This window comes from Phocoena sinus, chromosome 19 (genome assembly GCF_008692025.1).
Source record: "Phocoena sinus isolate mPhoSin1 chromosome 19, mPhoSin1.pri, whole genome shotgun sequence".
Lineage (NCBI taxonomy): Eukaryota > Metazoa > Chordata > Mammalia > Artiodactyla > Phocoenidae > Phocoena > Phocoena sinus.
In genome coordinates this window covers 16,592,393-16,602,864 of record NC_045781.1, presented here as the reverse complement: position 1 = coordinate 16,602,864, position 10,472 = coordinate 16,592,393, and the positions used below count along the sequence as shown (strand labels likewise).

Here is a 10,472-nt window from a genome sequence, read left to right as displayed (position 1 = left end):
CATAAAAGACCCATGATGTTGGGACTTCCCTGGCGGTCCAGTGGTTAAGACTCCATGCTTCCGCTGCAGGGGTCACGGGTTCGATCCCTGGTTAAGGAACTAAGAGCCCACAAGCTGCGCAGCCAAAAAAAAGACCATAATGTGAAGTGTTGGTGAGGACATGGATGAACTGAGCGTTCCACACTTTAATGGTAGGAGTGTAAATCGGTATAACCATTTTGGAAAACTAATGGGCAGGATCTACTAAAGCTAAATATGTATATTTATGACCCAGCAGTTTCACTGTTGGGTACATACTCAGTAGAAGTGATTGGCTTATGTCCACCAAAAGACATGTAAGAATGCTCACAGTGTAAGTCATAATAGCCAAAACCTGGAAATAAATGTCCAACAACAGTAGAATGAATAAATAGTGGTATATTTATCAATGGAATACAGTAAAAAAAAAAAAAAAACTTGCTCTACACGACATTAATAAATCTCACAGACGTCATGATAAGTGAAAGAAACCAGACACAGAAGAGTATATACTGTATGATTACATTTACATGAAACTCAAAAACAGGCAAAACTAACCTTGGTGATGGAGATTAGTAGTTATATTTGGAGGAGGCAGGGCCTGCTGAAGTATTTATATCTTGACTGGGGGGGTGGGCACAGTACGTAAGTGAAAATTTGAACTGTGCACTTAAGACCTGTGTATTTTATGTAAATTAAACATCAAGATAAAAGATATATGGAAGGGGACCTTAGATTCTCTCCATTGCTCTGCCCTCTGAGACCACACAGAGACCCCTGAGTGTCTTGATAACTCCCTCTGCCTCTGCCCTCCCCACCCCAGCGCTATGGAAACACAAATTTTTGCCTCAAACTCTCCAGTGATTTCCTGTTTCTCTTAAGAAAGAGTTTCATCCTTCCCAGCCTGCCTTATATGATCTAGTCCCTGGGGAACTACCCTTAGCTTTCCCTTAGTTCCAAATTCCAAAATGAGTCAAATTCCAAAGGCCTTTGCAATTCCTTTCACCTGGAGGTCTCTTCCCCAACTAATTGCTTCTCATTCTTCAAATGTCAGTTTAAACATGACATTTTCAGGACCTTCCAGAATGTGTTAAGTTCTCCTTGACTATTTTTCTTCAATGCAACATGTCCTCACTATGCTTGCATGTCTATGTTTTACCTTTGTCATTTTTGTTTGGGGAAGGATCACTTTTGTCTTATTCACCACTCCATTCCCAGTACCTGGCACCATGCCGGGCCCCTGGTGGGTGCTTAGAAACTTGTTGAATAAGTGAGCAAGTTACTTTATGAATGCCTGCTGTTTGCTATATGCAGTGCCAAGTGCTGGAGATACAGTTGGGTATGAGATGAATATCATAGAAGTTCACAGTCCAGGAGGGGCAAAACTTAACTGTTTTGTGAGATAAATACGATGACTGGGAAAATATAGCGTTGGGGATTTCAGAGAAGACTTCCTGGAAGAGGAGGTCCATGACCCATGCTTTCAAACAACTTAAAGAGCCCCACAACCAGAGACCTGTCCTGAGAGGGGACCAAGCTGGTGACAGCTTCTGGACTCATGGTTCTCTTGGATTTGCCTGTGACTATGCCTGTGCAGATGTGGAAACTGCTAATTTGATGAGATCACAGGATTTTTGAGAAGTAATCTCATTTCTTCTTACTGATCTGACAGGCTTTATGTGAGATAGAGTTTCACTTTCAGGGTTCTCCATATATGTTTAAGGCAACCTAGCTCCCTTTCAATAAGCCCAATCTCCTTTTTTTTTTTTTTTTTTTTCTGGCCCCAGCAGTGAAAGCGCCAAGTCCTAACCACTGGAATCACCAGGGAATTCCCTCCTTGGTGATTCTTATAAGTGTTGGCTTATAAGTCAAAGGTGGCTTTTAGTGTCATCAGCTCCTTCTGAGAGCCTCGTTGTCGTCTCAGAACCGGATAGAGCTGCCCAGACTCATTTGTCGCAGTGCAGAGTGAGCATCGTTCATTATTTCGCACTTTAACAGCAATGTTTCATGGCAATGAAATCATTGTAGGTTAAGAGCCAAATTTTAGTTTATAAACTCAGCCTTTTCTCAAATATTTCTAGTAACTTGGCTTTAAAATGTTATTTGGTTCTGCCCAGTTTTGCCCCTAAATGGAAAGCATGAATATTTGGCAGCTGTGTGGTTTAGGGTTAAGGTTAGGCACAGCATTGCTGAGCAGTGAGAAAACTAGAGGTCTGGGCCCCGAGCCCATTTCTCCCTGTGGAGTGAGTGGGGAGAAACCCCTTTCACTGTTCACCACTCACACACACGGCTCTCCTACCTGGCTGGAACACCAGGTGCCCCAAATTCCACATGGGAGGCAGCCAGCTGTCTGAGAACAGGAGTCTGATCTGTGTGGTCCTACCATCCAGCACCTACATCAAACATGAGCTGAGGGGACTTCCCTGGTGGTGCAATGGTTGAGACTCTGTGCTCCCAACGCAGGGGGCCCGGGTTCAATCCCTGGTCTGGGAACTAGATCCCACATGTATGCCACAACTAAGAGTTTGCATGCCACAACTAAGGAGCCGGAGAGCCTCAACTAAGTAGCCCGCCTGCTGCAACTAAGACCCGACGTAACCAAATAAATAAATAAATAACGTGAGCTGAGTATCCCAGATCTCTTGGGAGGGAGTCCAGGCTCTGTGACCAGTGCCCAAGGTTGTCAAGTCAACATTGACACCGGAAAGTCAACCAGTGGCAGCTTTACTGTCCCTGCTTGCTACAAATTGAAGACCCAATTGAGATGCCCTAAATGAACCGCAACTAGGGGCAACCACGTGTAAAAGTCTCTGGAGGCCTGAACAAGTTCAAAGTCGTAGGGTCGGAGGACTCTGACATGGTGTGTTGAAGAAATGGAAGAAACAACACAGCCCCTGAGGAGCTCCTTCCCACTGAGCCTGGTGGGAGCAGACAAGCTACAGGGTGGCAGTCTGTAAGTTACTCCCAGGCATCAGGACTGCTGCCAAGGACAGCCATTCTAGTGGCTACAGTGCTCTTTTTGTTTGGGCTAATAAATCCGCTCTTGTTTCAGTGACAATGAGTTGGGGTTATTACATTTTGATAACCAAAAGGAGAGTCCACCCACATTCAGGAAAGGGGACAGAGTTCTGGTTTCTTCAGCGAGATGGACCCATCTGGGGGACTCATGCCCCTCAGTCTTGGCCCCCTTGTAGATTTATAAATCTGAGGGAATGCTGGTAAATTTAATTGTTCAGAACTCCAAGTGTTGAAGTTTGAACTCTTTACAAGGCCACAGAATCAACTCTGCAAACTACCCTCCCGCAGTTCTTGGGAGACACCTCTTTCTGGACCAAGACCACAGCATAGACCTTCTGAGCTAGGGTGGTACCCATCACCAGGTCGACATACTGGAACCTGAGGAGAGCCGGACCTTGGCTGTCTGTCAGCTATAGAATGGACTGGAGCTCCCTCTGGTTTTCAGGATAACTTGACCTCAAGCTGTGCAGCCCTTCTGGCTCCACCAGCACCAGAACCTTGCCTGGTTCCCTCCCCAGTACACCTTTCTTTCCTTTCCTGGTCATAAGTCCTTGGATCCCTGACAGTGTGTGAATCCTGGAAAATATCCATCTCCATTGTGTAGAACTTCACAGCTGATAACTGGTATGCACAGCCTCTAGGGTGGTCCCTACTGCATCCAGCAGCTCCCCCTCCCCCACCCCACACACATCCAGCCCCTTCTGCTTCACCTCACCCTGGAGAGCCCTCAGGGAGTCCCCCAGCAGCTCCCCCTGCCTGCACATATCTTACATGTTCCCTAAGGTGGTACCAGGCAACCTGTCCTCGTTGCAGGGGAAGGGGCCTGGAATCCTGGGGTCCAGCCCACCCATCAGGGATCTCCCAGGCCCCTGGCCAACCCCAGACCCTCAGAAGTGTCAAAGGCAACCTGGGATCTGAGAGGTGGGGGTGAGACAGAAGCAGACGGCTCAGCCTGGCAAGGGCTTCTTGGCCACAGCACAGCCATTTCCAGCCAGTGGAGGGTGGAAATGGAGAAAGAACAACAGGATATCAGATGGTTACGGGGAAAGGGAGGGGTGAGGAGCGACTTCCTCAGGGAGATGACCTGGACACCGGGGCAGAAGTTTCCCCTTTGGCACATGACCCACGCTGCCCTCACCCCCTTTCCTGCCTGGGGCACACCACCCAATAGACTAGACTGGCCTTGCCCCAGGTCTCTCCGTACTCAGCAGCCAGCCAGTTGCTCTGTGCCCAGAATGTCTGGCCAGCCCTCTCCAGACTGGCTCCCAAATCCTGTGGATTCTGGAATGCAGCTACCCTTTCTGGGGCTCACAGCCCATCTTGCAGCTTTCACATTCTGCCCAAGCGAGACCAGTGAGGTAAAGGAGAAAAGTTACTCTCCAAACTCAACCCCATTGCCCCTGCCCACCCGCTCCCCACAACCATCACCACCAAGAACACTCGGCTGGCTGTGAAAACCTCTTCCCTGAACACTCTTCTTTCAGACATGCCCACTAAAAGCCCAGGTAAAAGCCCAGCCTGGAAGCCCTGGCTTTGACTGCATAGAGAGCACACAAGCCAACAGTAATAACTTCGGCTGTTTAAGAAAATCATTTCTCTAATCCCTTATGAGCCCCTCTCTGTGGGATGCTCCTATTCTGCTGCTCTGCTGATGTTAGGAATGTGGAGCCCTCATAAAAGCTAGCCGTAGAAAACCAGCTTTGTTTTCCTCGACAAGGGGAGGCACCTCAGTTCAAGGCCAAGGTGCACCTCTGGCCCATCTCACTAACGCAGTGCTCTTGGGTCACTGAGGAGCTCCTGAAACCCTGTTCTCACTCCTGCCAGAGAACAACCTCCGAGGCTCCCATCGCTTCCATGGGGTCTGGCTCCAACTTTGCCTTTAACCAATACACAGGAGGGCAGGTGGATTCAGGGAGAGGCCTTTGTTTCCTGGCCTCGGCCTTCTTGGCTTCCTGAGGGGCAAGTTGAGGTGTCTGTCTGGTGGTCTCTGAGGCACCATCCCAATCCCCCTGTGCATGCCGAGTCTCCAACCGTAGACCTCCCTGCAGAGCTGAATCAAAGCTTCTGTACCTGAGGACATGGGGGCTCCAGGAAGGTCCAGCCTCCACCTCTAGACCTGTGGGCTCCATCCTCTTTTTGGGCACTTTGGTGTCAGGGAGCTTGGAATAAAGAGGTGATATGAAGTGACAAATGTCTCAAACCTGTGTGGTGGGTACATGGATGTTTTTTCCCTTCCTCTCCATATGTATGTGCGTTTGATGAATGAAAATAGTTCCAAGCCTTAGGAGGTGGGTATGATAGTTATAGATGTGCTCACAAACCGGACTTGATATATCCACAATACAAGATGTCCTCGGGTAAGTCTGAGAGGTCCAAGACAGCCTGGTGCTCAGAGCACCACAGACGCCACCAAAGGGGCCCCAAGGTTGGCAATGTCCATACTGAGTTCCAATAGGAAGCGCACACGGGACTTCCCTGGCGGTGCAGGGGTTAAGAATCCGTGCTGTCAGTGCAGGGGGTGCGGGTTCAATCCCTGGTCAGGGAACTAAGATCCCTCATGCCATGCAGCACGGTCAAAAAAATTTAAAAAAAACAAACTGCATGCATGGCTGAATAGGTCTCTGGAACCTCCTGGTCCTGGACTGAAGTCTAGAGAAGGGCCCAGATGGTGCCAGGCACGAGGTTTCCTGCACATTACTCTGGGACCATGAAGCTTGGAGTGAAGTGAGCAACGGTGGTTGGGTGTGCAGGTCAGAGCCTGCCAGGGGGCCCTTTTAAAGCCCCCATCCAGTGTTTATCAGGTACCTCTAGGCATGGCCACCAGAGGCTTGGAGGGGCCTGTATTAGGAGCTAGGAGAACCTCCGAACAAGAGATAGGCTTGTCCTGGGACTTCCCTGGTGGTCCAGTGGCTAAGACTTGGTGCTTCCACTTCAGGGGCGGCGGGTTCGATCCCTGGTCAGGGAACCAAGATCCCGCATGCCAAAAAGAAAAAAAGAGATGGGCTTGTCCTGAGACTGCAGGAGCCACACTTGGCCCACTCAGAAGCCGGGCACCATCATCTCTGATCCCTTTTCCAGCCTACATAGGTACGATGACACCAGTACCCGGGGACACTTCCTCCAACCCAGCTGTCCTCTTCCACGTCACATCCCTTCTCCTGTAGCTTAGGTTCCACAGCTTGTTATGTCAGTAACACTCACCCCTCTCTCTGTTATTCAACCCCCAGGTGAAGCCTTTCTCCATCTTCTTACTTTTACCTGAAAGCTGCTGGGGCAAGGCAGTTAATATGAGAGAAGGCTCTATCAACCTGAAATAGATCCTCAGTACAATTTGGAAATTCTACCACATTTTTCCTTTCCGCATTCAGACCTTTCTCACTCTCCTCACACCTCTGTCTGCAAGTTCCCCTCACTCTTTACTGCAGCGTCAGGTAAACCCATGGCCAAGCATTTTAGACCCCCTCCAGCCTTTTCAGAACCTCACAAGATGAATCACATCATCTTTCTCCTGTATATTCAGTCTCTTTTTGTCAACTGGATCTTCCTCTCTGACATTGAAACATGTTTAAGTTTCTTCCACCTTAAAAAACCAACCACAAAAAAGCCTTCCCTCAATCTACACCCACCTTCAGCTCCTACCCACAGCTTCAACAGCCCCCTAAGCCCCAGTGACATCTCCCAGTGACAGCTTCAACAGCCCCCTAAGCCCAAGCTCCAGACCTCCAGCCCCAACTGCCTACTTGGTGCCTCTTCTTTGATGTCATGTTCACAACGGCACTCATGGCCTCCTTCCTGTCTTCCTCCCTTCCAAATGTGGTCCTCAGGAGCTTCCCAGCACTGAGTGTCACCACTCCAGTGGCTCATCCCAGAGACCCAGGAGAGATTTAGGATTCCCTCCTCTTTCCAACCCTCCATGTCTAGTTCAACCACTGACTTTATTCCCCACTGCCACTACCATAGTCTGTGAATGGCTTTCAAAATGAGATTCACACAGCTACTAATGTAAGAAGGCAATCTATTGGGGTAGAGGAAGAAAATATTAGAATTTAAGACTTATCTTTTAAAATTCTTTTAATGTATGTTCCATTATGTAAATAGTATATTAGTAGTGTAGTGCATATAATTTATAAGTAAAATAAATCTGGACGATATTCAAACATTTTTCCGGATAGATGTTCAAGAACAAAAAAATGTGGAGGTCCTGGTTTACATCGGGATCATTTTTTGCTTGGACAACTGAAATAGACTACTAACCGATCTCTACATCCATCTATCTATCTATCATGGTAAAATATACATATAATTTACCGTTTTAACCAATTTCTTTTTTTGGCTGCATTAGGTCCTCATTGCTGCTCGGGGGCTTTCTCTAGTTGCGGCAAGCAGGGGCTACTCTTCGTTGCGGTGCGCGGGCTTCTCATCGCGGTGGCTTCTCTTGTTGCAGAGCACAGGCTCTAGGCTCACGGGCTTCAGTAGTTGTGGCGCACGGGCTCAATAGTTTTGGCGCACGGGCTGTAGAGCGCAGGCTCAGTAGTCGTGGTCCACGGGCTTAGTTGCTCCACGGCATGTGGGATCTTCCCGGACCAGGGCTCAAACCCGTGTCCCCTGCATTGGCAGGCGGATTCTTAACCACTGCGCCACCGGGGAAGTCCCCCATTTTAACCATTTTTAAGTGTACAGTTTTGTGGCATTAAGTACATTCACATTGTTGTGCAATCATCACCACATCCATCTCCAGAACTTTTTCATCATTCCAACCCACTACCTTACAAACTCCCCATGCGCCCCTCCTTCCAGTCCCTGGAAACTACCATTCTACTTTGTCTCTGTGAACTTGACTACTCTAGGTACTTCATATAAGTGGAATTATAGAATATATCTTTCTGTGACTGGCTTCTTTCACTTAGTGTAATGTCTTCACGGTTCATCCATTTGTAGCATGTGTCAGAATTCCCTTCCTTTTTAAGGCTGAATATGTTCCTTTGTGTGGATATACCACATTTTGTTTATCCATTCATACATCGATGGACACTTGGGTTGCTTCCATCTTTTTGACTTTTATGCATAATGCTGCTATGAACATGGGCATACAAGTCTACATCCACTCTTGCCTCTCCTCTGTAGTCCTTCTCCACAATGTAGCCCAAGTAATCTCTTTAAACCCACAAGTATGGTAAAATCACCCCTTGCTCTCAGGTAAGACTTTCTCACTACCTTCGTTTCTTAAACACAAAGCCACCAAAGACACCTGCTGTTACTTCTGCCATAATGTCCTTTCCTCCCTGCTTCTTCAACTTTTTCTTTTCCCCACTCCCCTCCCTCTTAGGACCTCAACTCCCGCTCTTTTCCTGAGCGAAGAATTCCCTGATAACCCTCCTTCACTAGGTCAAGGGACGCTCTCCCTCCCTCTTCCACTTTCCCCTCCTACCGCTTGTCGCAATTGGCACTATATCATCAAGCGCATTTATAACAATGATTGTTTCCACCACTAGAGAATAAACGTATGAGGGAGAGGGCATTATCCAGTTCCTACAGCTCCTGCGAGGACCTGGCATCTAGTAAGTGCTCAATTCTTCAGTAATTAATTTTCATAAGTCTGTGAGGACACAGCTGACCCCTCCCGCCCGGAGGCTAAGTCACAGTGGAGAACCAGGGTGGCCCTGCGGACTCTGGCCACCGGTCCTCAACCCCCCACCCTGGCAGTCCCATTTGGAGGTCCTCCGTCCCTAGGCAAGGGGGTGCAGGGCCCTCCCCGCCCCCCTCGCGCAGGGAATGGTCGGGGACCGCTCCTAGCCGCTTGGTCTGCAGCCACCCGGCGTCCGCCTGGGGCGGGGGCGGGGCCTGCCCCGGAGACGTCACTTCCGGTGTACACAGCCGGTTCGGGCGGTGAGCTGGGGGCCGGGGCGCGTTGCAGGTGAGGAGCGGGCGCGAGCGGGTGCCGCCTGGCGCAGGCGGGCGGGCTCAGGGGGTGGTGGGTGGGTGGTGGGGTGCGGCCGGGGCTGGCGACTGGACGAGCTCGCGGGGCGCCGCTCCGCTTGGGGCCGCAGGGCTCAGGGCCGTCGGCTCCCGCCCCTTGCCCGTTCGCTGTGGAGGACGCCGGGCTCTGGGAGCGCTGGCTGGCTGACCGGACGGAAGCCTGGAGGGGCCTCCTGGCTCGTGCCTGAGACCGGGGGCGCGGCGGGGACCCCGCGGACGCGGGGCAGGAAGGGCGGGGGGCCGCTCCTTGGGCCGCCGGAGCCGGGGAGGTCGGGCTGGCGCCGGGACCCGCTCCCGGAAGCCCGCCGAGCAGTTAGCGGAGGGACGGCGGCCTGTGGGTCCCGGGGTCTACCGGGACTGCCTAGGGACGCGGCCCTCACGCCGCCCCGCGGCTGCCGGTCGGCTGCGCGCACCTTTCCCGCCGGGCCGGGCCCCGAGGAACACGATTTTCCGGCCCCGCTGAGCCCCCTGGCGCAGTCGGGCCAGGGGAGGTTCCGCGGGGACCGCCGGAGGGCCGGGGCTGAGGATGAAGGACCCACGGCTGAGGGGCGAGCGTAGGGTCAGGGGTGTGTCTTCCTGCTCCGCGCGGTGCGAGGAAAGAAGCATGCCTGGTTGGCATGATAAGAATTTTGTTTATTCTCCTCACAAATTTTGCCAGATAAATACTCAGCTTGGAGGGGGGGGGGTTAATTTGAAAATAGCTTGTTTCCGCTCCTCGCCCCCATTATAAAAGCAACTCATTCTCCTTTCTTCACATTCAAGACAGCACAAAAAGTGTTGTGACAATACTTTTTAAAGTGACAGTCATCCACCAACCTACCGCTCAGTGACAGCCATTGCTAACATTTTGGTGATATCAATAAATACAGATATTATCACTTCTATGGACTTCATAATGTATATCATATATACATAATATATACATATATACATATATCATATATACATAATATATACATATATCATAAGTTAACCAAGCCAACATATACCAAGTTAACATGTAGATTGTTTCTAATTCGTCACAAGATAGACAGTTCTGCCAAAAGGATTTGTCTGATTGTTGTTTTGGGTTAAATTTACAAATGAGGTCAAAGGTAACATTCATTTAAAAAATATAGTATTATTTTTCCTTTGTTGACACTTCAAAAATTATTCTCCATCCCAATATTCATAACATCCATCCATATTTGTTTCTCATTTCATGGTTTTATTTTTACTTTTAGCTGTTTTAAATTTACTTAAAATTTGGTTTTGGTTGAAAATATGTATTTTCCAAATAGGTTAATTTTCCAAACTTTACTGAAAAAACTATAATTGCTGTTTTATCATATTTTAGACCTAAAGTTCTAAGTTTGTGTTTGTAAAGGACTACTTACAGATTTGATATTTAGATTTTGTGTATACTGTTTTATAATTCCATTCACAATATCTTTTTTTTAAATTATTTTCCTTTGCAAGTC

The 10,472-nt window shown here is 49.1% G+C and overlaps 1 protein-coding gene across 6 annotated transcripts in view; it reads left to right on the top strand.

Annotated features, from left to right (window-relative positions):
• The first annotated feature begins 8,886 nt into the window (after positions 1-8,886).
• KIAA0355 (KIAA0355 ortholog) overlaps positions 8,887-10,472 on the top strand; it is an 81,054-nt gene continuing 79,468 nt past the window's right edge. For 2 of the 6 annotated variants that reach the window (XR_004346856.1, XM_032612488.1), the window contains exon 1: positions 8,887-8,950. The gene's annotated coding sequence lies outside the window, so the exon portion shown is untranslated. The remainder of the gene's footprint in view (positions 8,951-10,472) is intronic. The other 4 variants (XM_032612489.1, XM_032612487.1, XR_004346855.1 and 1 more) reach the window with 3 other exon arrangements.